The sequence below is a fragment of the Lissotriton helveticus genome, chromosome 2_1 (genome assembly GCF_964261635.1).
Source record: "Lissotriton helveticus chromosome 2_1, aLisHel1.1, whole genome shotgun sequence".
Classification (NCBI taxonomy): domain Eukaryota; kingdom Metazoa; phylum Chordata; class Amphibia; order Caudata; family Salamandridae; genus Lissotriton; species Lissotriton helveticus.
In genome coordinates, this window is record NC_136059.1 from 183,504,576 (window position 1) to 183,531,998 (window position 27,423).

A 27,423-nucleotide genomic window follows, 5' to 3' on the forward strand; every position below is an offset into this window, starting at 1 on the left:
AGGATTTTTATGGTTGTTCGAACGACTTTCGGAAAATGGATTATTCAGTTTTGGAACAGTTGGATTTTTTCATTTTGTTTTGGGCACACTTTTTCTTAATGGATTGTTTTCGTGGAAATGGAATCTACAGACTTTGGGGTATGTTTGGTAAGTGTTTTAAATTGTATTTATTTTGGGTGGGTAATGTTTTTATGGTTATTGTTATGTTTTATTTATTTCAAAAATTATTAATGTGTTTATATATATTTAAAAAAATATAATATATATTGCACATATTAATTACTTTTGAGATAAAATATATTATTGTGATTTACATTGTATTGTTTGTATTTTTTTACGTTATGCTTTGTTAGTTACAGTAATTTAGAGTAGTGTTTTGGCTATTATGTTGAGGTATTTATGCCTTTAGTGCTAGGGTATAGCTTTACTTGTTGCTCTAGATATTTGTGCATTTGCTTGGTTTGTTTAGATGTTTTTGGAGTTAGTTCAGTAATGGATTGTTCCATTCTGAATTCTTGATAACTTTGTTCTTTTTGGAGGCATTTGATAAATTTTTCTAAAGTTGGTTTAGTTCTGCCTGTTGATTGGAGGAAGGCATTGTGCCAGCCGTCAACAGCATTGTTTGTTTTAGATTCCCCATTTAAGGTGCTTCGGTAAACGTTCCACCAAGGTATTAAGAATTTTGGATTTCTCCTGTGGCCAGATCTATGGAGCCTACCTACCCATGTGTCTTCAAAGTAGTCTAGAGTGCAGTTAATTTAGCTTCATTTTGTTTGTAAAATGTAGTATCAATTAAAATGCTGTCGTGTTCGGCCACATCTGTTTCTGGAACATAAGCCAGTGCTATTAGTTTTTTTATTTGATAGGCAAAAGATGAATTGGTTGCATATTCTATTCTTAGGGTTGTCTTTTGCAAATGTCTCCATAGACACTGATTGAAGTGATAATAGCAGCCTTGGATACAGGTATGGGGGTGTATTTTTAAAATACTTGAAAGCATTGCTTGTCCAAAATCAAGTATTATTTTTTCTGGGGAATAGTCATTAGTTTTTTGTTTGATAGTGTTTTATAATTCCATATATGTTGAATTAGTTTTCTTTGGTAGAAGTGCATAAAGTAGAGGTATATTGCAGTTTTGATATAGGCCATGTATAGTGTATAATTGGTAAAAAGGTTTGGGACAGATGTTAAAAGTCCCATCCATCATCCAATATTGGGTTTGTTGGAGTTTTATGAGGTCAATGGCTGTGCCAAAAATTATTAGTCTTTTGTCATTGTTTTCGTTGTCGTAAATGACAAAAGGTCGTTTGTTTAAAGTTATAGTTTGGTTAGGATTTAAATTTATATCGCTATAGGTTCTAGGAGGTGGTGTGGTAGTGGTAGTTGTTCTTTTGGTACGTGATATTGTTCTTTTGAGGGAAACTATATTTGGCATTTGGGTAGTGGCTGTTTTAGATATTTGAGGAATCTGTTCTTTTAAGATTACTCTTGTTGGTTTTTGGGAACCTGTACTAGCTTCTTTAATGTTTTCTAATGCTGTTCTAACTTCTATTTCGGTTATGTTTGGTGGGTGGTTGTGTTCTTTGGTATAAAGGATTGTTGCTTCCCTAGTTGTTGCCCTTCCATAACATTTGTTGGAGTAATATTTGCAACATTTCCAATTTACTTTCCTTCCAAATAGTTTTTCTTGGGTATAAGTGTAACCCATGTAGCAGAGTAATAGTTTTCCTTTTTGGCTGGTAACAAATTCAGCTCCTTCTGTCATTTTGTTGTTTGTTAATCTATAAGAAATATATGTTATAGTTATTTGAAATATAGATGTATGTATATTAAATAAAATTTTAAAACATTTCTATCGTGCATGTTTACCTTTTTGCCAATTCAGTCTTTTATTTTGATGTTCTTTACTGTTTAGTTGTGGTCTTTATTTTCTGTGTTTTCTTTACCTGAAAAACAAAAAGCATTTATTTGTGTTAATTGTTCTGATATATGTTTTAGGTTGCACTTACAGTTTTTGCCTATAAGTTTTAGTGTAGATTCATTTTATGTTTTTATAAAAAAAATTGGACATACTTACTTTGTTAGTTGTATCTTTGTTTTCTCTGTCCTGTTGTCTGTTCTTTGTCAGTAGAGTATTCTGTAGTGGTGCTAGAAAATAAAAAGTAGATATGCATCAGTAATTGGATCATGTTTGTTACTTTTTTAGAATTTAGCAGTTAGTTTCAGTGAGTTCATGTTATTTACTTACTTTTTATTTACTGATTTTCAGTTTGGGTTTTGATGTTCTTGTAGTTGAAGTCGAATGTATCCAATGTTTAGTTGTGGCTTGTATTTTCGGTATTTTCTTTATGAATAAAAAAAATGCATTTATTTGTGTTCATTGTGTTGATATAAGAGTTTCGGTTGCAGTTGCATTTTATGCTATAAGTTTTAGTTGACATTTATTTAATGTTGTTATAAAAATCGTTGGACATACTTACTTTGTTAGTTGTATCTTGGTTTCCTGAGTTCTGTTGTCTGTTCCTTGTTAGTAGAGTATTCTGTAGTGGTAGGAGAACAAACAAATAGATATGTATTAGTTATTGGATCATGTTTTTCTTTTTTAACGTTTTAGCAGTTAGCTTCATTTACTCTATTTAAGTTACTTACTTTTAATCCTCTGAATTGTAGGTTGAATCTTGATGCTCTTGTAGGTGTAGTCGAATTCATCCACAGTATTTTCTCCTGTCGTATTTTTTCCTGGTGGTTTCTGTTTAGTGTTTAATGGTTTATATAGTGGTTTGGAGTTAGTAATTAGTTTGCTACTGTTCAATTTATATTTGCAGTGTTTTATTGGTTAGTTTGTATTTTTGAAATTGTTTGTGTATTTATTTTCCATATAAGGCAAACGCTAAATAATATATTAGTGAGATAAATGTATATCATTTTTTAAAATATTTTTAGTTACATTTGTATCGAATTTAATATATTTTAATTGTCAAATGTAAATATATTTATAGTTTGTTATGAGAGATGTTTAAATTTGTATTAATTGTATTTTTTAATGTTAAAAAGTGCTATTATATATTACTAAAAACGTTCGATATTTCTAATTTAACGATATTTTTATTGTCGATAAATTAACTCTCGATATTTTTTACTTAGTGTGTATATTTTTTAATAGTCGATATTTAAATATGACGATATGTATGTTGTCGATATTAGTGAGATCGATGTGTATGTAGGTCGATATTTAATTTCCTATATTTTTGTATGTTTTTAGTTATGTATAGGATGTCGATATTAATGCTTCCGATATTTTTGTGTCAATATTTTTGTAGGACGATATTGTGTCTTTCGATAATATGTCAGTGATTCAGTCACAATATCTTGGCAAAATGTTGTAGCCGACATTTCAGGACTTGGGTTTCAGTCCCCTTGTGCTGAGAAAGTTAAAAATAAAAAGGCTTAAGGGGCAACGTAGGGACGCCCAGCCCCCCTGGCAGTTGTAGGGGGGACCTTCCTCGCACATGAGGTTAAAATAAAAAAAATAAAAACATTTTTAAGCCATGGATACCACCGTACTCTTACAGGACCCAATGCAACTCCCCTCAATGGGGTTCCGCGATGGTCTTGCAGACCTTTTGTTCAAGTATCCACCTCATGGTGACAAAGTACTGTGCAAGCTTCCCCTAGGAAGCATGGTGTAGAAGCTTCTTTGGCATATCCTGAAAGAGTACCATGGCACCCAAAAAATGTTTTAGAAAGGAGAAGAGGGTGCTGGCTGGGTGCGCACAGCTGGAGGGTATCCACAACGGGGCTTGTTCACACAATGGGTTATCCACATGTGGAGTGTGGGAGATTGACCAGACCCATAGGCCAACCACCGCTGTGCATGGCCAACAGCCGTGCACAGTGGATACTGGGTACTGGTGGGGAGTTCAGAGCAGAGAATGTCTAAAGGCCAGGCCCTGTGGCCAACCCCAAAACTGCCAAAGTTTCTGATTCCTTATGTGTGACATTTTCATGGTTTCAGTGTACTTATGAGTGACATTCAATGACCAAATGTGTGAAACTTTCTTGTGAGCAAAACCAAGCAATGAAGTTCCTGGAAAAGATAAATATCAGAAATTACACAGATTTGAGCAGAGAAGGTCTAAAAAAATCTTGAAACGGCTGCAAAGTACCTGAGATGGAAGGTCACCTACATACACCTTTCACAAGATTTAGGATCCAAACTCTGTACTTTAATTTTATACAGTTAGTAAACATTACATCGCTCCAAACACAAACATCAACTATCCTGCCAGTGCTGGCACCTCCTTAACTAGCCACTTACCAACTGTTACTGGGAAATGCTGGACCTCAGCTCAGAGCTGTAGTGGTGGTCTCTAAGCTGCCGTGTGGTGGGCTCACACTGCTGACAGCTGTGCTCTGCTAAGCTGCTTTAGCAGTGCTCACTGTTGCTGAGAGAGCGCTGCTGGAGTCAGTCGGTCTGAACTGAATGTTGGCTTCATGCTACAGTGCTAATAAGGCAGGCTCACTCATCGCTCTCTGACCCAAGGCTGCTCTGGCAGTGTTTCTGTAGGACAGACTGACAATGAGGCTAGGGTCACTCCGAATGGACCACATGTGCCAGACTCATACTCTGGCTGTGGGCTCCATCCACGCACTCTGGCTATCGGTGCCACAACAAAGGAAAACAAAGTTTTACCCCCCACTATAAGGGTCACCTCAGCACTCTTTGTCCCAGGTGCAACAAAAAAAAATTGTTTTTGCTATCAGGGTCATTGACCAATTACAACTCACTTTACTTGTGACACTCACAGCGGGATGACACCAGCAGTTGTGGCCGGCATTTCTCGCAGATGGGGGCATGGGCGTGAGGTGTCGCAGGGGGGGGATTCGCAGGGGTGTCGCTGGGGGGGGTGTCGCAGGGAAATTAGAAATAAAGAATTACAATAAATTAAACTTACCTTTTCCCCAACGGGTCCTGCATCTTCTCGGCTCCTGCTTCTGCTCTCCTGCCTCCGACAGGAAGCAGGCAGCCAGGCTCCCTCCTGTAAGCCTGCAAGCAGCGTTGTGATTGATCGGGACACCACACAGCCAGGGGCTAATGGGGTGGCCATGCAGCCTACAAGGAGAAGGGCATAGTGTGCATGACTGGTTTGGGCAGCCCCAGAGGGCCGACCAAACAGTCTTTTTACACTCAGGAGTGGGCAAACCACTCCTCCCCTCCTCAAAGAGCAGAGCAGTATGCAATGTGCAAAGGAAACATTACCATTTTATATTTTGGCTTTCTTACACTGCGAGAAAGCAGTGGGGCAACGCTCCTTAGCCCTAGTGAAGGAGCCACCTTTACAGAACAAAAGCAACAGAAAAGGTGCACCCGTTAGATTTACAGGAGGGCAGTCACTGGTGATCATCCTACCCCAGATAAGACGCTGTGTTTTGTTATTGCGGTGAAGTGCTGGTGTCACAGGCCATGTGGTACCAGGATGAGTGAGTCTCAGCTTTCTTGAATAAAGTCAGACCCCAGGCGGTGGCGGTTCCCAATGTTTTGTGGGTTGTAAGTGCACCCCTACTAAATTTGTGAATAAACTGTGACTAAAGTATTCCAGCTCAGTCTCATGCAGCCCAGTGTGCACTCTGCCAGCAGCATGTGGCTCGCACTGCTAATGCAGCTCTTCTCATCAATCTGGGCTTGTGCCTTGCAGCGCCGGATGCTATAAATGCTTTTCTGATGCATTTTAGTGCATTAATGCGGGCTACCACACTAAAATGTGTTAGTCAGACCCTTGTTGCTTGGTACTATGCAGGGCTGCAACGTCCACTGCACACTGCTGATGGCATTGAACAGCAGAGGTTGGTCAGTGGCAGGCAGTTGGACACAGGGCGTGGCCATAGGCCAGGTCATGCGGCCCAGCCTCGCTGCACAAGGCTAATGTCTGTACGCAAAGGGGGTTGTCTGCATGGGGTTGTCTGCATGCGGATGGAACAAGGCCAGGCCCTGTGGTCAATCCCCGCTGTGTACAGCCAAAGGCTGTGTGCAGCAGGTATTGTCCGCAAGGGGTGTGTTGGCAGCAGGGCCTTGCTGAAACTACGCCCTGCACTCAACCACCGTTGCGCACCGCTAAAGACCATGTGCAGCGGCGTTTGAATGCATGCGAAGGATTGGCCGTTGGACCAATTTTGAATATGATTTTTTTTTAAAACAGAAATGCACTGCAAAAAACATTGGTTAAAATGCCGTTATGGTTAGGTTAGATTCTAAGACGTTAACTCATATTTTAAAAACTCTTGAAATTCATTGGAAAAAAGTAACGTTTAAATGACATTATAGTTAGGTGTTTGATTAAGACATGCACTTATGTTAAATGAAAAAAAACACTGAAATACACCATTTGTAATTTAATCAACTAACTAGAAATGGCACCCCGATCAGGCATTACTAATGACCTCACAAATTACATTCTTTTTGCCATGATAAAAAAAGGGAGAAGAATGTGTGTTCAGTGTTTGCGGAGGGATAGGTGCAGGGCCTGGATGTATGCAAGAACTGCTGGGTAACTTAATACTAACAAGGAAGTAAGGTTATTTAACATTTATGGAGTAAACAAAAACCTTTACATTTTTCTAAAAGGTCGCCGACACATCAGGAACAATGAGAGTTGATTACCTACAGATACTTTTAGGTGTAGCTTTTCATTGTTAATCTTAAATGCAACTCCTTGATAGATATTAAGATATCTCCTCTTACTTCTAATATCGACTAGCAGATTTCAGTGCCTAGAGCAGGGTTCTCCAAAGTCAGTCCTGGAGGGCTGGATCCATGCAAGATTTTTAAGATAACTACATTTATGTAAATAGGGAAATTGCATGGATCCGGCCCTTCAGGACCTACTTTGGAGAACTTTGGCTTAGAGTGATGAGTCAGAGAGGTGATGTCCAGTATTTCTGTTTTTTCTCTTACCCGGTTTCTCTTTCCCCATGTCTACTACTGGCCCACATATTCTAGTTTTATGTGGTCTTTGGTAGGCCTGGGCGGAGTTTTACTCCGTGTACCTCCGCGAAGTACCAGAACAACTCCACCGTACTTCGCGGAGTTCTTGTGCTTGAGAAAAAAGGCATGCTCCACAACACTTGACAGAGTTTTTCAGATCTCCGTGCTCAGCGCGGAGTGGGCAAAACTCCGCCGGCAGAGAGGAATTCTTCGCCTACCCCTAGTCTTAGAAGGATGCGGTGAGGGACAGGAGAGGGAATCAATATCTGACAATTTGCTTTTCTACATCTGCATCAAACTCCCAAAAATTGTTGACTACTTGATGCCCACATACCCTTAAAGCTGAAGCCCAAAAACAGCCCTTTATTCTGAGGTTTCAGGGACATCTGATGATATTTGGTAGGATTGCACTGTTGCCACTAGTGTTTCTTGGCACTAGTGAAGTGGTCTGCCAAAATGTTTTTCTTTTGCATTGTATTTTTAACAGTTTTTCTGCCTAAATATTATTTGTGTTATTTTGGGATAATATGATCATTTTGTGTTCATCATTCTTTAATTGATAATAATGAAAAGGACTTGGGTTTGATTTGAACTGAGGAAAAGTGTTTTTCTGATCGGCATCATTTGAACCAGGACTCCATTGTTTTTTCATTGCCATCTCGTGTCAAACACTTCCACACGACCCACCTGGTCGTTTCTGCTGATGCCTGAGGAAAATCTAAACTGACGCGACAGAGACCATCTTGCAGCCTGCATTTCTGCCCAGGAACTGTTGCACACCCAACCCCCTGTTCTTTGAAGTTCAACCGAAAGCCATGAGACACCCACGTCCTGTGTAAACAAGCTTGTTTTCCATCTTCTGCTCCCAGCCTGGTAAACATCCTTGACACTGTGATCAGGTTATCTGGACAATGGTCTGACTGTTGGGCCCTGATTAGGGTGATTAAACAATGACTTGAAAGACCGGCTTCGATCAAGCCGAGTGAACAATGATCTGTGTACCAAGCCTTGACCAGGTCACCAACTACAAACATCGTCTGGATCTGGTTATCAACTGTAATCACTGCCCTGATTGAACAATGGACTAACATCCAAAAGACTGGGATGAAAAATGTATAAAAGGCTTGTAAGCTACAGAGTGAAGTAGCCGCCTCCTCTGTCTTGTCTCTAAGTAGCTTGGGACTCCATAGCCCGGGCTATTGAAATAAATCCGGGTTCCTCCTGCAGACAAAGGCTCCTGTGTCTCCTTTTACTACTATGTATGGAAGGTATGGAAGACTTGGGCAATCCCCCCGCCGCCGAGACCCAGTAAGTGGGTTATTGCGGTTCTTCAGAACTTTAGCTGAGGGATTTACCATCCAATATGTTGCCACTTTAAAACCACTGCCAAAATGTTTGGTTGAGGAAAGTTTTACGTCAGAATATCATTTACAAAAATATCATGGGACATATATTGTTTTTTTAAAACCCGCTCCTTTATATGTGGACTTTCAATTATTAACTTCAATGTGGTGATATTTTTGTAAACAATATTTAGGACAATATTCTCATGGATGATATTTAGGCAATCACATTCTGGTACCATGCCTTGAAATAGCTGCTGTAGATAGGGTTATAAACCATGGCGATGGGGTTGCTGTATCATTCATGACTGGGTCAAACTTTACGTAGAAACAGTACAGTTGAAAATCCACAAATTCCAGTGCTCGGAGAAAGTGCATCACCAAATGAGGGCACTAGATCAGTCTTCCAACATGGAGTTACATGGTTAATGCTCACATAGTGGTCTCTCTAACATGCTTGGAGGAAAACACAAGAATATTAGGGACACCATGCTTGTCTTTTCCAATGACACCAACATTTCCATGATGGTATTTAATAAAGCTACGTCTGTCAGACAGGGTGGAGGACGATTCATCTTAAGTCTGCTAACTAGGAGGAGGAGCTTCGCACGCATCCGTGATGGCCGCGTGAGCACAGGGCTCCCGGAGACCCTCGCAGCCTCCCGCATTAATCCTGGATAATATCCTGATTTGATGGAAGGTCATTGAAGACACAGCCCGGCTGATGTACTAGCAGGTTTCTGGGTCGAAATCGGACGTAGGGTCCCCGAGCTATGCAATCCTGAAGTTTGTGGCCTTCTCCATGGAACCGCCTGGGCCTTGAGTTGTGGCTTTACCCAGGTCGTAATTCAACAACAACGGCTGGCGGAGATCAGTTCACAGCCTCACTTCACTTTCGGTTTCGTTTCTCCTGCGCTCCGTCTTCCCTCTGCAGGGTGACGGCTGATCGGGCTGGCTCCCATGCCAGTTCATTGGGTTTGGAGCTAGCGACAGTTTGGCTGTGGACTCCAATTGACTCAACTCTGCCTCTGGTATTAGTGTGGGTGAATTCTAAGGAGCCATTTGTACCAGATCCCAAGCCTCCCTTCGGGGCACCCGGCTCGCCATGACGGGAAAGCCCGAGGGTGAAAAACGGAAAGTCAAGTCCACCTTCAGAGGAGGCTCAACCCAGACGAATGTCATGGACCGCTACACACTTTCTAAAGGATCCTCCGGTGGCACACTTAAGACCCGGGAGGAGGCTGTCGACGATCCTGTTGTATCGGTGGACTCAACGCTACAGGACGTGATGGGCGCCATTGCAAGTATCAAGTCCTCTATTAGCCAACAATATGAAGCCCTGGCTTTCAAGCTGGACACGGTGGCCATTGATGTCAACCTCATTCGAATTGATTTGGCCAAGACGAACGAGAGGGTGAAGTCCCTTGACCTAAAGACAGCCAGCCTCACAACGGATGTGTCCGACTTGCAAACAGAAGTGCGCAACCTTAGAACTGCCAATGATTTCTTTGCTCGTCGCTTGGAGGATTTTGAGGGCTGTGCACGGCGCAACAACGTGCGTATTATTGGGCTCCCGGAAGACTCTAGTTCACTCTCCACTGATCTTCGAGTGGAGGACCTTATCCTCAATCATCTTGCACCCAAGGGCCTGAGCAAATTCTTTGCCATTGAACGTGCACACAGGGTACCGGGGGGACAGGCTAAGCCCAGTTTCCCCCCCCGTCCGATTATCGCACGGATCTTTAATTTCAGAGATCGCGACGCCATCTTGCAGGCGGCACGGACATGCGGTCCTACGCAGTTCGAGAACGCTGCTGTGAACTTTTATCCGGACTTTTCCCAATCGGTCCAGAAGCCACAAATGGGATTTCAAGGGGTAAAACGGCGGCTTAGAGACATGGAGTTAAAATATGCGATGTTGTTCCCTGCCCGACTTTGTATTGAACACGACAATCGAACATTCTTCTTTGTCCGGCCTGAGGAAGCGAGTGATTGGTTGGACACTTTACCGGCTCGCCGTGCTGGCCGGGACCATACTGGTGGCGCTGAGGGGGCCTAATGGACCAAGAATGACTATGGCATCTGTGTCCGGAATACTTTCCACCATGAACGGCTGCGGCTCACTGACTTCTTTGATCATTCCCTTCGTATCCTGGGGGTAGCGGGGTTGACGGGACCCTTCCTCCTCTGGGGTTTCTTTGTGTAGATTAGTTGTTTGTTTGTAATTGTTAGGGCGACAGGCACACTGCAAATTGGGGTGGCTTCTGAGTCTGTGCAGGGGTGCAGGGTGGGGGGGAGTTGCGTTGGGAACATTGGGGGGAGGGAGGGAAATGTGTTGGGGTTATTCGTTTCTTCTTTTTCAAGGCAAAGAACTTTCACTTTTTTTTACATTGGTGTGGTGCTCGTTTTGAGATGGGAGTTCATTGTGGATCTGGATGGGGGTGGGGGTTGAGGGTACTGTGCTGGAATGTGAATGGGTTGGGTGATCGGATAAAGAGAGGGGTGGTTCTGCAGCTTTTGCGGCGCCTCTCGCCTGACGTTGTTTTGCTACAAGAGATGCACCTGATTGGGAATACTTGCTACGCTCTTAATAGACGGGGCTATCGTCTTGTTGCCCATTCTGGATTTGCATCTAGTTCTAGAGGGGTGGGTATCTTGCTTAGGACTTCCCTCCCCTTCAAGGTTGATGATGTGGTCCTGGATGCCAGGGGTCGATATGTTGCACTTGTTGGGCGGTGGGAGGGAAAAACAGTTTTGTTGGTGTCGGTGTATGTTCCTCCTGGCCTACAATCCACGACATTTGCTGACTTGGGGCGGATGGTATTAGGTCTCCCTGAGGGTGTTTTGATATTGGGTGGTGATTTTAACTCCGTCGTTTCTGGCAGAGCGGATCGCTATCCGCCCAGAGACCTTCCTGCTGCGCAATCCTGGTTGGGTGACTTTCTGGAAACACTGGGGCTTGTAGATTGTTGGAGGCTAATGCATCCAGTGCAGACTCAATTTACCTTCCACTCGAGAGCACATGGTAGTCTTTCCAGATTGGATTATATCTTGATACCGGCTGCCCTGTCCCCTTCGATTGGAGAGATTAGACACCTGGCTCGGGGTATATCAGACCATTCCCCTATCTGGTTTAATTTTAATTTTAACACAAGCGCTGGAGGAAGGATGGCCCCGATTAACCCCTGGTTTCTTCTTAACCCCAAAACTCGCACTGAATTGATTAAATCATTTGATCTGTATTTTGCTGAAAATGTGGGTTCTGTGTCCTCACCTGTTTTGCTGTGGGAAGCCTTCAAGACTGTTATCAGGGGACAGGCATTGTCTTTGATTGGGTGTGCCAAGAGATGTAAGAATGGGGCAATTGTTCATCTCGAGACAGAAATTACAGAATTAGAGACTGCATTGGAGCGAGATGTGACTCGAGAGACTTTGCATATTCTCCACTTTAAACAATTGGAATATAAAACTTTGGTTACTGATGCGGCCAAGATGATGAGTAGGGAACAGCAGGGACGATTATATGATGTGGGAGATAAAGCAGGAAAATTGATTGCCTGGCTGGACAGAAAGGAGAGAGCGAGTCGTGTGGTTCCTGTGATTGAGAAATTGGATGGTTTGCGTGTAACGGACCCTGTTGAAATTGTTGAATGCTTTGCTGATTATTTCCGAGAGGTGTATACATCGGTGTCTGACAGGCCTGACGAGGATTCTCAATTGTTGCTTAAAGATATAGCACTGCCCTGTTTGTCAGAATCAGATCGGGATTGTCTGGATGCCGCACCCTCGGTGGATGAGGTGGCTCTCGCGCTTCGCTCCATTCGTTCTGGCAAGGTTCTGGGTCCCAATGGTCTTCCTATAGAATTGTATAAATTGCGCCCTGATACCCTGGCTCCCTATCTCCGAGATATGTTTTTGGCTGCGCGAGAAAATGGCTCCCTCCCTAGGGATCAGCGTCTTGCGACCATTGTGGTGATCCACAAGGAGGGCAAGCCACGGGATCGCTGTTTGTCTTACAGACCCATTTAGCTTTTTAAATGCGGAGCCTAAGATTCTCACCAAGCTACTCGCTAATCGTCTGATTACGGTGATCAGCGACCTGATCCATCCGGATCAGTCGGGTTTTATCCCTCATCGTAACACGGCATTAAATTTACGCCGTTTGCATGGTGTTCTCGCGAGGGCCCCGACGTTGCGTGAACCGGCCATCTTGGCGTCCTTGGACGCCACGATGGCCTTTGACACAATTGAATGGTCGTATCTTTGGGCCGCGCTTGCCAAGTTTGGATTTGGCGCTGGCTTTATTGGTTGGGTTAAACTCCTGTATGCAACGCCACTGGCGCAGGTGGTGGTTAATGGTCGTGTCTCCATGCCTTTTGCTCTCGGGAGGGGCACGCGTCAGGGCTGTCCGTTATCCCCGCTTCTCTTTGTTCTTGCGTTGGAACCACTCGCCGCTTGGCTATGTTGGGAACCTTCACTGAAGGGCATACGTTGGACCCCGGAATTTGAAGATCGTATCTCCCTATATGCGGATGATATTTTATTGTACCTCACATCTCCCCAAAAATCGCTTAACGTATTGTTCGACATGCTTAACTCCTTCGGGAGGAACTCGGGCCTCGTTATCAACTGGTCAAAATCCTATATCTACGTGCTCGCAGGTGAGGTCCCTCGTTTACCGCGGGGTTGCCCCATCCAGTTGTCACAGTCTGGTTTTAAATACTTGGGTGTGTTTATCTCGCTGGATCCGGAGGTTCGCTACAAACTTAATCTACTCCCCCCACTCCAAAGGTTGCGCTCGGATGTAGTGCGCTGGCGTAGATTACCGTTGTCTCCCTTTGGGCGAGCGGCCCTTTTTAAAATGATGTCCTTACCGCGATTTCTATATGCACTTCAGAATAGTTTTGATGTGATCCCCTCGAAATATTTTCGGCAGGTAGAATCGTTGCAGAGGCAATTGATATGGGACGGACGTTCGCGCATCGCTCTTCCAAAATTAACACTTTCCTGGTATGATGGCGGCATAGCACTCCCGGATATTCATAGGTATTATTGGGCTTCCCAACTTGCTGCCATCAACCATGGAATGTATGGTCCGGCACTGAATCCGGCCTTTGAAATGGATAGGTTGCTGCTCCCGGGTGGAGATTATTATAGGGCGCTTTACTCAGGATCCTCCCGTTCACAACTTTCGGGACCTACCGCTATAGCCGTGCGGGTATGGCATAGCGCGACTGCGGCTATGGGCTGGAGCGACAGACTAACAGGCACTACTCCGCTATATGCCTCCGCAAAATTGGGCTGTCTATGGAAGACGAAGGGATTTGATAAATGGGACACGATCGGTATTAGTAAAGTGCGTGATCTCTGGGTTAAAGGAGGGGTGAAGACGTTTTCGGATTTGCAAGCGGAATATAAGCTGAGTGACAGGGAAATTTTTCGTTATGTTCAAGTACGCCATGCCTTGAATTCAGTGTTTCCTGTGGGTAGTGATATTCCGGAATCCTCCCCTGTCATGTAGCTACTGAATATCTTTATATCGTGTTAAGTTAGCATAGGCTCATTAGAGGTTTAAACGCCATTTTTCCTTTTTGCAACTTCTGCACACGACACTTAATTGTTGATTTAGCTTTCACCCTAGTAGTTCGTTGTGGTTTACATGAGAATAATATGTTATTACTCTGATATAAGCTTTGCTTAATAAACTATGTCTGTACAGAGAGTGCTGAAGTTTCAGGAACAACACGATACAGATTTGTTATGAGGTCTGATCTTCACGGCTTCATAGACATAACATAAGTGCAGCTTTTGCCAACTTTGGGCTTGAGGCTGGTTTTATATTGCTTTGCTTGAGGCACAATAACACACTTGATGCGGTTCACATGAAGAGAGAGCTGGTGTATGCTGATGTGATTCCTTCATGCTAGGACACTAAGGTATGGGCCCGCCCTAATACAACCCAAAGAGACCTTCTTAGCTAATAATATAATATGTGTGTTAGGGAGGGTGAGAAATAAGTGTTGTTAACTCTTATTGTTTTACAGCATGTTATCATGCTGTCACCGTTCGCTGTTTATGTACTAGTAACTATGCTGGTAACTTTGCTATTGATAATATGTTCACTTGTATTATCTAAGATACTGCGCCTGAGAAGACGGCATTAGTAAATAAACATTTCAAATGCACATGTGTTCTTCTTTACTCCATGTTCTGGTTTGTAATGATAGTATAACGAAAGAGTGTTCATTAGTTCCACATATCCTGAGGTACTGTAAGTTCATGTTCTGGTTTGTCTAAACATTGGGAGTTTGTTATGACCAATGAGACACTGTAGCTAGCTCGGTAAGGGGTTTGTTGGGTACTTAGGTGAGTTTTGGGTCACCCTAATTCTCCGAGGTTCCAATCCTCTGTGCACAGTTCTGTGTGAGAACAGAAACCCTGCGACATGGCGCCCAACGTTTTCGGTGGTCTTATATCATGACACTCGAGTAGTATATCGTTCAAACCTTAACCCCTTCATATCCGTTTCCGGAAAACGGGGTGTCGGTGAAACCTACCTATTTATGGTAATAGGTCTTTTTCAAGCTTGATTCTTTCTAAAACGGTTTCTTTGAATTACTACCCAGTTGTGCTACAAAGTATTCTTTGTTTTTCCGTACTTCCAGTGTTATCATGGCGGCGGTGGCAATTGCGCAACATAGTCGAGTAGCGGTGCGCACACATCTACAGACGTACCAAGTCCCGGTGGATGGGATGGCTGTGATTTTAGTGGTGTGTGCTGATCCGGCGTTCCCTTTTGAATTGTTTTACTCTTGGGTTACGTTTCCGGCTGTGGACGCAACTTCTGGTTTGTTCCACTCCTACACGGCCTCCCCTGTACCGGCTGAGTATACACCGTACAGGGCACTGGAAATACCTATTGATCATTGGCAGCATCGAGTTTGGTTTGATGGCGCCCTCCCCCACTCTTTGTCCGCTGCGAGGTTAGGTCCACTCTCAATTCGAGGTACAAACTGGCCTGCGTTGGGTGGTTTTACCCCGCACCCGAATCACGGGGCTTGTACCCTTGCAGAAATTCGCAGGCTACATGTAGTCTCAATTTCCGTGATTCGCCCATTAGTTCAATACAAAGGTCGTCATCTCCCGGGTGGTCCCCCGGAGGGTCCGGCCGTTCAAACGGAACGTGGTGGTTTACGGCTCAATCCAGTTATGGTAAATTCGGTTTTTGGTCAACGCCCTGATAATAAAGATGATTTTCCTTTTTGGCTGGCCGAGAAATTTGACCAACTGGAAGCCGTGTTTCCCAATTCTACTCCTGCTGATAAACATAGAATGTTGACGATTACTTTACCTAAGGATATCACTCCCGAACTCGTTGACTGTGAAAGTTGGGGAAAAACTTTTGCGGCTGTTTATGCGAGGTGTTTCGGCACCCCATCTATGGCTGTACTGCCTACGATCATAAAACGTGTTCAGGATGATCACGGTCCAGAGGCAGCGGTTGAATTGGGCCTGTGTGGTTCTTTTGAGAGTGTAAGTGATCTCATACTCTCCAACATCAAGGGAGATGCTGTGAACTTCCAGGTTTTTAATGCACTGGCAGCGTTACCCGATGCCGAAAAGCCCCGCCAGTTGGCGAAAATTGTGGTGGCTGCTTATAAAACTATCGGTCGCACAAGTAAGGGTTTGAAGTACTTCGCGGTTAAGGAGAAGAAACAACCACAAGTGCAATCTGCTGCGGCAGATGTACAACCAAAGTCCAAAAAACAGAATTGGCCTCAGAAACAGAAACAGGGGAAGCAACAGCAGCAAACTCAGGAATCATATCCTGCAACACAAGTCCCTGCGCCGGCTGAGAAAGTTTATGATTTGCGCGATCGCGCAATGATTAAATCACCTGATCAATTTCAGGGTTCTGATCAACGCTCTCCTCGTTCCTTTCAGGACTCATCGGCCCCGAAGACCGGTGGAGGAGGAGGCGGACGGGGACGTGGTGGCCAACAAGGACGTGGCCAGCCCCGCCAGACAGAAGGCGCATGGAAGCAGGAGGATTCTACGCCGAAGAGACCGCAGTTTGCAAAAAAGAAAGTCGCAGCCTTAACAGCGCATAGATATGCCACAGATAGTGAGAACGCGGCTTCGGAATCTGACGTGGGCTCTGACCTTGTTGGACAGCGCGGCGGAGATAACCATAGTCAGAGAGGCGCTGCGTCCACTACTGAGGGTGACAGCGACTGATGTGTACGTTGTAATAGAAACAGCAGATACGAGACTTGCTCCCCCTGAAAGACTTTATGAAATTGTCCTGTTAATTGAAGGTGACATACAGCGTACCGTTAAAGGTGTATTTTGGGAAAATCTGTCTTCTACATATGATATTTTGCTTTCGGAGGCTGACTGGCCCCCACCTTTTGTGCTCGCGGCGCCGCGAGGGGAGGAGGTGATCCTCCCCAGTTTCGCGAACACTGTCTCGAAAGAGCATGCGCAGCATTTTGCAGAAGAGTGGGCTCGGGCTCTCGCGCCGGCTCTGTACCGTAACCAATGTGGTTGGGATAAATTGTCGCCTTGCCACGAAATTCCGTTGCGGTCTCAGCCGCAGCCTCAACCTCAATATCCCATTCGGCGTGAAGCAAAATCTTCCGTCGCGGAAATCCTTGAACAATTGGAATATCAGGGAGTTATTGAAACGTGTGTGTCACCGATGAATAATCCCCTTTTTACTGTGAACAAACCTGACGGATCATATCGTTTGGTTTTGGATTACCGACATTTAAACTCGCATTGCCATAACTGTGCAGTACAGAATACTCACGGCTCTGCCCTTGTGGATAGTCTTGTGCGAAAGCGTTTCAAGACAACGCTTGACATATCCAACGGTTTTTATGCCCACAGATTGGACAGCTTTAGCTCCCAATGGACCAGTTTTACGAGCGCTGGAGTCCAAAAACAATTCCGGCGTCTTCCAATGGGCTATAAGAATAGTCCTGGTATATTTACCGCTCGCATTGTCTCTATTCTGGAGGCACTCGACCCGGATGCTTGTTCGTATGTGGATGACATATATCTCACAGACGACGATATTTGGGAGCATCTGTGTCGTGTAAATTCTGTTATTTGTAACTTAGCTGACATGGGTTACAAATTTAACTTTGCAAAATCGCACATTGCTGAACACACAGTGTTGTTTTTGGGCTATGAGCTCAACAATGAAGGTAGAGGTTTGGCTCCTCACTTCTTAGAGAAGTGCGCATAGTTGCGCGCTCCGACAACACTGAAAAAATTACAGTCCTTGCTGGGTTTCTTAAATTTCGGGAGAACATACATTCCGGAATATGCCCAGCGTATCAAGCCATTGTATGCTTTGATACAACCAACTTTTTCGAAATCATGCTGGCTGCCTGAGCATTCAGCCATTTTGCAATCCTTGCAGGCTGATTTGCTTGCTTCTAAGTTCTTACTGACTCGTGATAACCATACCAACCTGGTGATAAGAATAATACCAGGAACAGTGGGTTTCACGTACCTCACTTTTAATGAAGGAGACACAGTACCTATTGCTTACAAGTCACACTTGTACACTTCGGCGGAGATGCGGTTTCCCACTGTGGAAAAGGTTTTAACAGCTGTACAGATGGCTATTCTTAAGGAACGGGCTCTGTCACAAGGGAAACGCATGTTGGTTGTAACACCCTGTCCTCACTTGGAGGCAGTCACGAAAGCCAGTGTACCTAATTCGAAAGCTTTGCACCCTCGGTGGATTTAGTGGGCTGCGTCCTTGAAGTCCACGGATGTCACGTTTATTTTTGACGCCTCGTTGCGGTCGCAGGAGTACTTGCAGTATGAGTTTGTTCACCCTGCTCCTCTAGCTATGCGACCTTTGGAGGACTTCCATTGCATCATTTACACTGATGGTTCGGCGCAGGTTGCGCATGGCTCTAAACATGCCTACGTTTCCGCTTGCGCCATTGTGGTCGGTGCTATGTTGAACGATGAATTCATATCCAGGGAAGTGCACACGTTGCCGCTTGGAGATTGCACCGCACAATTGGCAGAGCTTCGTGCTCTTTTACTTGCGTTGGAGTACGCAGATCCTAGTGTTACTACTCTTATTGTAAGTGATTCTTTCTACTGTGTCCAGTCTTACAATGAAAACTTGTTCTTTTGGATTCAGAATGACTTTCGTGATTCCAAGGGTAGCACAATAAAACATAAATTGATCTGGGTTCGAGTGGCTGAACTTAAGGATAAGTTACCACTCGTTTATGTAATTCATACTCTTGGCCATCAGCGTCTTGGGGTTCACGCTGTCGGTAACTCGCTTGCAGATGAAGCGGCGAAATCAGCAGTATCTACATACTTAGTTGCAGCAGTTACTAGGTCCAAAACTAAGATTGATAGCGACATCTTAGCAGCAGTTGCTGCCTGTGAGAAGGGAGGTAAACATCCTTTGGGATTCCCTTCGAAGTACAAATACCACTTAAGTCCCGAAAAGGTTCCTTTTGTGACAATTCCTGAAGTTGGGGACCGTCTGATTCCCAACTCGGATCGCAGGGCTGACTTGATTACAGCGGCGCATGAAGGTGTGGCGTCTGCGCATGCGGGTGTCTCGGCCACTGTAACTCAATTACAACAACGTTTCTGGTGGCGGGGACTGTACAAACAGACGCGTGATTATGTCCTTCTTTGTGACATATGCCAGCAGATTAAACCTTCTACTGCTACGCGTCCGCCACAGACACAGTTGTACATTTCTAATAAACCACTGGGTTGTGTTTATTTAGATCACTGCGGTCCTTTTTCCTCTGATACTGCGTATAAGTACATCTTAGTAGCAGTTGACTCATGCACACGCTTTGTGTGGGTATGGCCCCATCGCAGCGCTGATTCACGGACTGTCATAAGAGATTTGCGTGTCTTTGTAGGGATTTTTGCCTGTGGTACCTTCCATTCGGATCAGGGTCCGGCTTTCGCCTCTAAGGCGTATAAGGATGCCATGACTTCGTTGGGGGTCCAAGTCAAGTTTTCGTCTCCCTACAGACCTGAGGGTAACAGTTTAGTGGAACGAATGAACCGTGATTTAAAGCAATCATTGACAGCTCGAGTTATAGGCACTGGCAGAAACTGGCTGACCCACCTCAATGGCGTGCAGCGTGCTCTTAATAATCTCCCTAGAAGGTCTCTGGGTGGGCGGACCCCATACGAAATGCTCTTTGGCATCAAGATGTACGTCCCTGACCTTGACGGTCTAGACTGTGTGGTTCGCGCCACTTCCTTTGACGCAGATGAACATTGCAATGTTTTACAGAATCTACAAAAGACCAGAGACAGTCTTGCAAAGGAACATTTGCCCTCCACATCGGATGATGCGTTGCAGATCCCGGTAGTCGGCTGGCTACCCCAAGTTGGAGAACTGGTTCGAGAGAAGATCGATAACAAGAAAGAATTTGGTCCTTCCTATCGAGCTCCGGTTCCAGTCCTTGGAGTGAAGGGCACCAGAATAGTAATTTTACCACCACTTCCTGGTCGTAAGGAAAACAGGTTTATTTCAATTGACAATGTCAAGATACACAGAGTGGCCGATTCTTCTTAGCATGACACCGGCTGTTTCATGTCCTTCCATTGTGAGAAATTCAGTTATGACCACTGCTTCTAATATTGAGCCTGAAGTGGCCATCGAGTTACCTGCTGTTTCCAGTCCTTTGTTAAATACTTTACCCGGAACTAACAATGATGAGATAGACTATACCTACCCCACTGATTTGTCCATGCCTGACCTGCAAGCACGTTTAGACACGGAATCCAGATTTTCATTTGACTCTGTTTCCCTTGCCTCGAAGAAACCCTCTCGTATTGCAGTTAAAAAACATTTTTTGATTCCCCCTTGGACTTACATTTGGCTGGTCCTTTTTTCGGTTTACCTCTTTATGTCAGTTGGTTTTGTATTTTATTTTTTTCGACTCATCAATGGACACTATGTCGAGGAAAGAACGTGCATTACACATCTAAATGGAACTTTGGCCCCACTGTCCTCGTCTCATTCTACACACAGATTGAAAAGAGACTTAACTTTGGTTAACATCACAGCATGGCCTGTCCTTGATGGAATTGTGTGGGATGCGGTTCGATTTCAAATTCATGGCCCAACGGAAGTCGTTAAAGTTCCTAATGTACTTAGAGTGAATATGGGGGATGTAGTGAAACAAAACATTCGTTCTGATGACTGGGATGTTAATACAGTAGAAAGTTTGTTTTCTGATTTGCAATACTATGCTGCCTTTGATGCTGAGGATTTATATTTAGAATCTGCTAATTATGGTGATTTATTTTGCTACCAACATTATGGCAACCACTTCTTACATAAAACATCATCACGAAGGGATACTGTTAATTTTACACAGTGGGAACATTGCCCAGCGCCTGCTCTAGGCAGTTCAGGAACTTTTCTGAAAAGGTATACTTATTTCACTGACTTTAACCAGTCCAATCCCGAGTCCTTTTATTTTAAATTTATTAAAATGCCAAATTCCAAGGTTAGACTTACCGATACTAAATTGTTGTATTCGAAGGCCTTCCTTGATCAATTAGTTATTGGAGGCTACGATGTATGGAAGGAAACAATAGACCTTAAATCAGTCTGGGGTTCAAGAGCCTGGCAGGTACAAGGCATAGAGGCTTTGCACCGTGCATGTCTCATCCCGAATCATATGTTGTTTTTAAATGAAACCATTTCCCAGACCACATGCTTTGGATTGGCTACTTCAAAAAAATTAAACACCCCTTCTGTCCCGGATTTGGAGGAATATGATGGTTGGAGTAATTTTACTCAGTTATCCATTAGAGAATTACAGGCCCTACTCCTTAATTCTTCCTTTAACATTTCCAGTTTGGATCCAAAAGGTTGGTTGCTTTGGCACCGTGGTGCTGATTCTTGTCAGCATCGATTCTTAGGTTTATCTGACGGTTTTAAAACTGTTAGGTCTGATCCCCGTTTTGACTTAGTCCACACTGTCACAACTTATTCTGTAGGCAAATTGTGTCAAAATTGGCTGAAACATTCTACTTTACCTGCAGTTAAAAGTCACCTTTCTAAACTGAATGCAGACGTGGATTTAAATGATTTCATTAAAGGTCCGGCTAGTGGCAGGTCAAAAAGGTGGATATATGCAGTTTACAATGAAATTTGGAAAACATCACAGATTGAGGCTGCTACACGCCTTAGGGCCATTGATCAGGCGAATTTAGAGAAAGTGCTTGCAGTTGTTGACAATAGTATTAACGTGCTTTCCTCCCGTATTTACACTTTAGATAATATTGTGTCCTCCGTTGTGGATATTGTGCATGATGAGGTGTCAGTATTGTACCATGGCCAAAATCAGTTACGGTCAATCATGCAATTTGCATGGACCCTTCAGACTCTGAAAAATAATAAGGTTCCCTGGACGTACATGAACGTTTCTTCACTCTTTGCCCCGTTTAATTTGACTGACAAACAACGCTTGCTTTCAATGCGTGATGCTACCTTTAGTATGTTACATATTGAGAGGTTAGAATCTTTGCCTTTTTCCGTGGCAGAGGCCACTGCTGCAACGTGGCTTATCCACGGTTTAATAACGCTGCCTTTTGCTTTATATACATTTTCAAATTGTATGAAATATGTACCAATTGGTCGTTATGAACCATTGGGTAGTGGTTTTCTTCATGAAGTCTGGTCCCTTCCATACACATACAGGTGTTTCAAAGATGGTCAAGAAGTTTATCTAAATGGGGAGGAGTGTACTGAGACACCAGATCATTCATTGATGTGTAGACACATACAATTACACGGTTCATGCAACCAACACCGACCGAATTTGGCTTGTGTTTTGCAAGGCACACCGGTTCCTGCTATCATCCCCACATTTACCTTATTAGGTAATGGTAGTTATTTACTTTTAAATAATGAAGAGTGTTGCGGGTTAATAAAGGGTGTACCTTATATTGTAACAGTAAGTGAACGTGTTATTTGCTGTAGGAATGTTCTGTATCCACCCACACATGAACATAGGGAGTCCTCCATCTGGCCACAGATACCAACCTTGAGAGCAGAATTCAGCGGCATGGCAAGAATAAGGGCTCTTTTGTCCCAGAAAGAGGTGGCCTTGAGTTCGGCTCGTGAAACTTTCGTTCTTCACGTAGCGAACACCCGTACAGAGGTTCAGGCCCTTTTAAATACTGATTTGCCTTTACATTTCGGCGAGATGATTCGTACTATCTTTAACGCGTCCTCCACAAAGGGCCTGGCACATTTTTTTAAAACTGTTAGCAGTGGTCTCGTGACTTCCTTTGAAACAATTTTTGGAGTCATCCCTGCTTTCTTTCATTCTATTTTTTCATCTTTGTTTGGTGGATTCCCAGTTTTACTTGCATTAGCAGCGGGCGCTCTAGTGGTTTTCTGTATCTTTAAATATGGATGTCCTTCCTGTACAAGGCACCGCCCGGCAGCTGCTGACGCTGTTCCGCAATCGCATGCTTGACTATTATGGCACGCTGCCGTTAGCGATATTGAGCACGGCATATGGATTATCTTTTCGATTCTCCTACTTCACCTGTGTCCAGCCTGTATTTCACTGCCTGGCCTGTGATTTCGATTGGGCCATTGATTTGTGTCTCTGCGGACCGGTTTCTCCTGACGTCGACTTTAATCAGCTGATGAGTCCTATCATTACTCACAAGTTGGTTTGTCCTGGCGAGAGAATTATGGCCTTAGCAGTTATGCATGGACTAATTGGTCCCTGGAATATACTGGCAGCAGCACAGGATTTCTTGGAACTGAGCTTTCTTGAAAACCCACCGAGCTGTCCTCTGATGGTGATAGAGGATCCGGTGCTGGGAGAACACGTATGTTCTTTTCCACTTTTAAATTGGATGGCTGAACTGTTTTCGGATGAAGACGGTGATTTCCTGTTGGAGGCTGTTGCTGCTTATTTTGCATACACAGTTATGTCCTAGATACTTCCGTGTATTGACGTGCTGAAGTGCTAGCATGTCATTGACACTTATTGACTTATCTGTCGCAGTTTTTTATTATTCCCTTGCCTATTGGCTTGAGCCACTATTGTTTTTTTGGCTATTTTTTAGCATTAAATTTTATTACAAATTTTTAGGTATTTTTAATGTTTAGTTTGAGAACCATGCTCATATAATGTTGCACTCTGCTCTCATGTGATGGCACTTCTGTTATCTTATTTAGCCCGTTCCCGGATCATGGGGGGGTGTCATGTAGCTACTGAATATCTTTATATCGTGTTAAGTTAGCATAGGCTCATTAGAGGTTTAAACGCCATTTTTCCTTTTTGCAACTTCTGCACACGACACTTAATTGTTGATTTAGCTTTCACCCTAGTAGTTCGTTGTGGTTTACATGAGAATAATATGTTATTACTCTGATATCAGCTTTGCTTAATAAACTATGTCTGTACAGAGAGTGCTGAAGTTTCAGGAACAACACGATACAGATTTGTTATGAGGTCTGATCTTCACGGCTTCATAGACATAACATAAGTGCAGCTTCTGCCAACTTTGGGCTTGAGGCTGGTTTTATATTGCTTTGCTTGAGGCACAATAACACACTTGATGCGGTTCACATGAAGAGAGAGCTGTTGTATGCTGATGTGATTCCTTCATGCTAGGACACTAAGGTATGGGCCCGCCCTAATACAACCCAAAGAGACCTTCTTAGCTAATAATATAATATGTGTGTTAGGGAGGGTGAGAAATAAGTGTTGTTAACTCTTATTGTTTTACAGCATGTTATCATGCTGTCACCGTTCGCTGTTTATGTACTAGTAACTATGCTGGTAACTTTGCTATTGATAATATGTTCACTTTATTATCTAAGATACTGCGCCTGAGAAGACGGCATTAGTAAATAAACATTGAAAATGCACATGTGTTCTTCTTTACTCCATGTTCTGGTTTGTAATGATAGTATAACGAAAGAGTGTTCATGAGTTCCACGTATCCTGAGGTACTGTAAGTTCATGTTCTGGTTTGTCTAAACATTGGGAGTTTGTTATGACCAATGAGACACTGTAGCTAGCTCGGTAAGGGGTTTGTTGGGTACTTAGGTGAGTTTTGGGTCACCCTAATTCTCCGAGGTTCCAATCCTCTGTGCACAGTTCTGTGTGAGAACAGAAACCCTGCGACACCCCCCTCGAAGATCGTATATTGGATGGTCATGTGCCGGATAGTACTATCTCATTGTTCTATAAAAAGATGATTAATGACCGATCGAGTCTGCTGGATCGCCTTCGTGAAACCTGGATTGCTGATGGTATTGAACTAGATGATGAAGACTGGCAATCCGCGATCTCCTCTCCCAGGGAGGTGGCGATTCCGGCCCGCCTCCGTCTGGTCCAACTCAAGATCCTCCACAGAATCTATGTCACCGGCCCCCGTCTGATCCATATGGGCTATTCCACGGATGGCTTGTGTAGGCGTGGTTGCGGTCTCCTTGGCACCTATCTCCATATAATATGGGAGTGCCCTGAGGTGGTGCGTTTTTGGCATCGTATACATGATGTGATGAGTGAAGTAACGGGTGTTGTGATGATGCCAGAAGCCCGGCAATGTTTGTTGAATGTATGGGGTCCGAATCATTATGGCGTGTCGCAGCTTCGGTGGGTGACTCTTGCCAATATGGTTGCCAAACGAGATATTGCACAATTGTGGGGGTCCCCGAGGCCGCCTACAGTGACTGCTTGGAAAGAGAGTGTGGACTGATGCATGTTCAGAGAGAAGACAGTGTATATAGCAAGAGGCAGGCCCAGGAAATGGGGAAAGATTTGGAACCAATGGAACTCATACCGGGGAGATATCTGTACGCCCCCACTCGCAGACATTCCTAGTCCTTCTCAATCGCCCTGACCTGCATTCCTTCTAGCTGTGCTACATTGTGCTGTTTATATGCAATTTTGCCTTTGGCCCCCCCCTTATCTGCATTCGAAGAATTTTCTCTCCTGTTGTCCTGTGTCTCCCATCCTCCTTGAGCACAAGCCTAATGGATGTAATATTGCTACATTGCCTTGACTGTTTGTTGATATGTTTTTTCTGTTTTATGTAATAAAAAGTTACAACAACAAAAAAAGTCTGCTAACTGTTCCATCCCCATGTCAGATGGAGTAAACCTCGACCTTTAAAGAGCTGATGACTGAGGCAGTGATATATTTTACAAAAACAAGGGAACCCAAGCAATTGGGAAAGGACCTTGGGTGTGAATATTTAGAAAGGAGCAGCGGCCCTTCAAAAAATAGAATTATAACTCTAATTAACACAGAGATACAATGATGTCTATGTTCATATATCCAGTTGGATATTATGAGTTATTTTGAAAAATGCATAAAGACGTGCAGGTAGGACAGTTTATCATGAAAAATTGCACATAGTGGCCGAAATCCAATTTAGTGATTAGGCCAAAAGCATACAGAGTAGCACCATAGCACATATTAGTAACAAAAATTATAAGTTTGGTCAAGGCGCTGAGGTCGACGACGTTTCGATCCCTTAACAAGATAATGGGATCATCAGGACATAGCAATTGATGCCTGAGAAGAATGCCAGAGGAGGATGATTAGCCGGTCCCTCACAGATTAGGTGCAGGGATTCCAGGGTATCCCACTCATGAACGTTCTATGTCGATGTAATTTGACATACACAAAGTCAGGAAATAAATATTAGCTTCCACTGTCAACAGGGAGCCAAGGCATGCCCAGATAAGGGAACTGCAATTAGAGTCCTTAGGGATGTAACAATCCGGGAAAACAATGTACGAGGGCCGGAGTCCGATTCAAAATACATCAACATAGAACTTTAAGCCAAAGACGAAACTGGCATAGTGGGTGGAGTGTGCAGGGCCAGATGTTCTGTTATCCTACGAATTGTTGTTTTAACACTCACAGGTACTCTAACACCCTTCCATAGAAAACAAAAACAGGGACTTAATATAAACCCACCGCATAGGAAATAATGTTAAAATAAATGATTTTACTTAAAATTTACTATGTATACATTTATTTTAATGTTTAAAAATACAATTTTGATTATAAACAAATATTATTTTATTATAAAAATGTGATTTCCTTTTTCAATTAAAAAATAAACATACCTTTTTAAATAAATTAAATCAAGTTAATTATATACATACCTTTTAGTAACGTTTAATACATAAGAAATAAATGAATATGTACTTTAGTTGGATGTTTCTTTTTCAACAAATCTTTAAATCTTTATAAAATGTATTTTAATTTATTTTACTTTGATTAAATTTTTATTATTTTTAAATGTAGTTAATAGCGCAGTAGCATTTTCTGAAAGTTGTTCTACATTTTAAAATACATACATGAAATTAATTTACAGTAAAATTAAACTTACAAATATTTTTTGAAACTTTAATTAACTTTTCCCAATGTCCTAGGCTTTGCCCGATTGTGAAGATCACTGCCAAGTGTGCCGAATGTCAAGTACAGCGGTAAAGTCGGTACCAGTAGTAACTTTGGGATCGTATATGATGTTTTTACGGACTTCGGGGCATATTACCAAGCATGAGCGAAAAATATCGCTCAGCTTGGTTAGCGGCCAAATTTATATCGCCGAGCATCGCCTATTTTTATCGCTTAGGAGCCTTGATATTATCAAGGTTTATCTCCTAAGCGATAAAAATCGGCCGAAATGCATGAATATCGCTGAAAAGTCAGCGATATTCATGCATTACCGAGCAAATGCTCTTAGCCATGTTATCCACCTTCCATTGGATAACGTGGCTAAGAACTGCTCTGGGCAGGCGTTAGCTTTTGGAGATAATCGCGCTTAGCGCGATTATTTTCAAAAGTTGGTAATAGGGGATAGCGATGTTAGCGACTGTTTCCAGTCGCTAACATCCTGGCACGCCCACTTTGCATGTCATTAGCGATAAATATCGCTGACATGCAAAGTGGGCCCCTAAATGCCCGCTATCGCCTATTAGCTGTCACTAACTGGTGTTAGCGATAGCTAGGTAATAGGGCGATAAAATTATCGCCGCTTTAGCGGGAAAAATTCCCGCTAAAGCGGCGATAAGGCCCT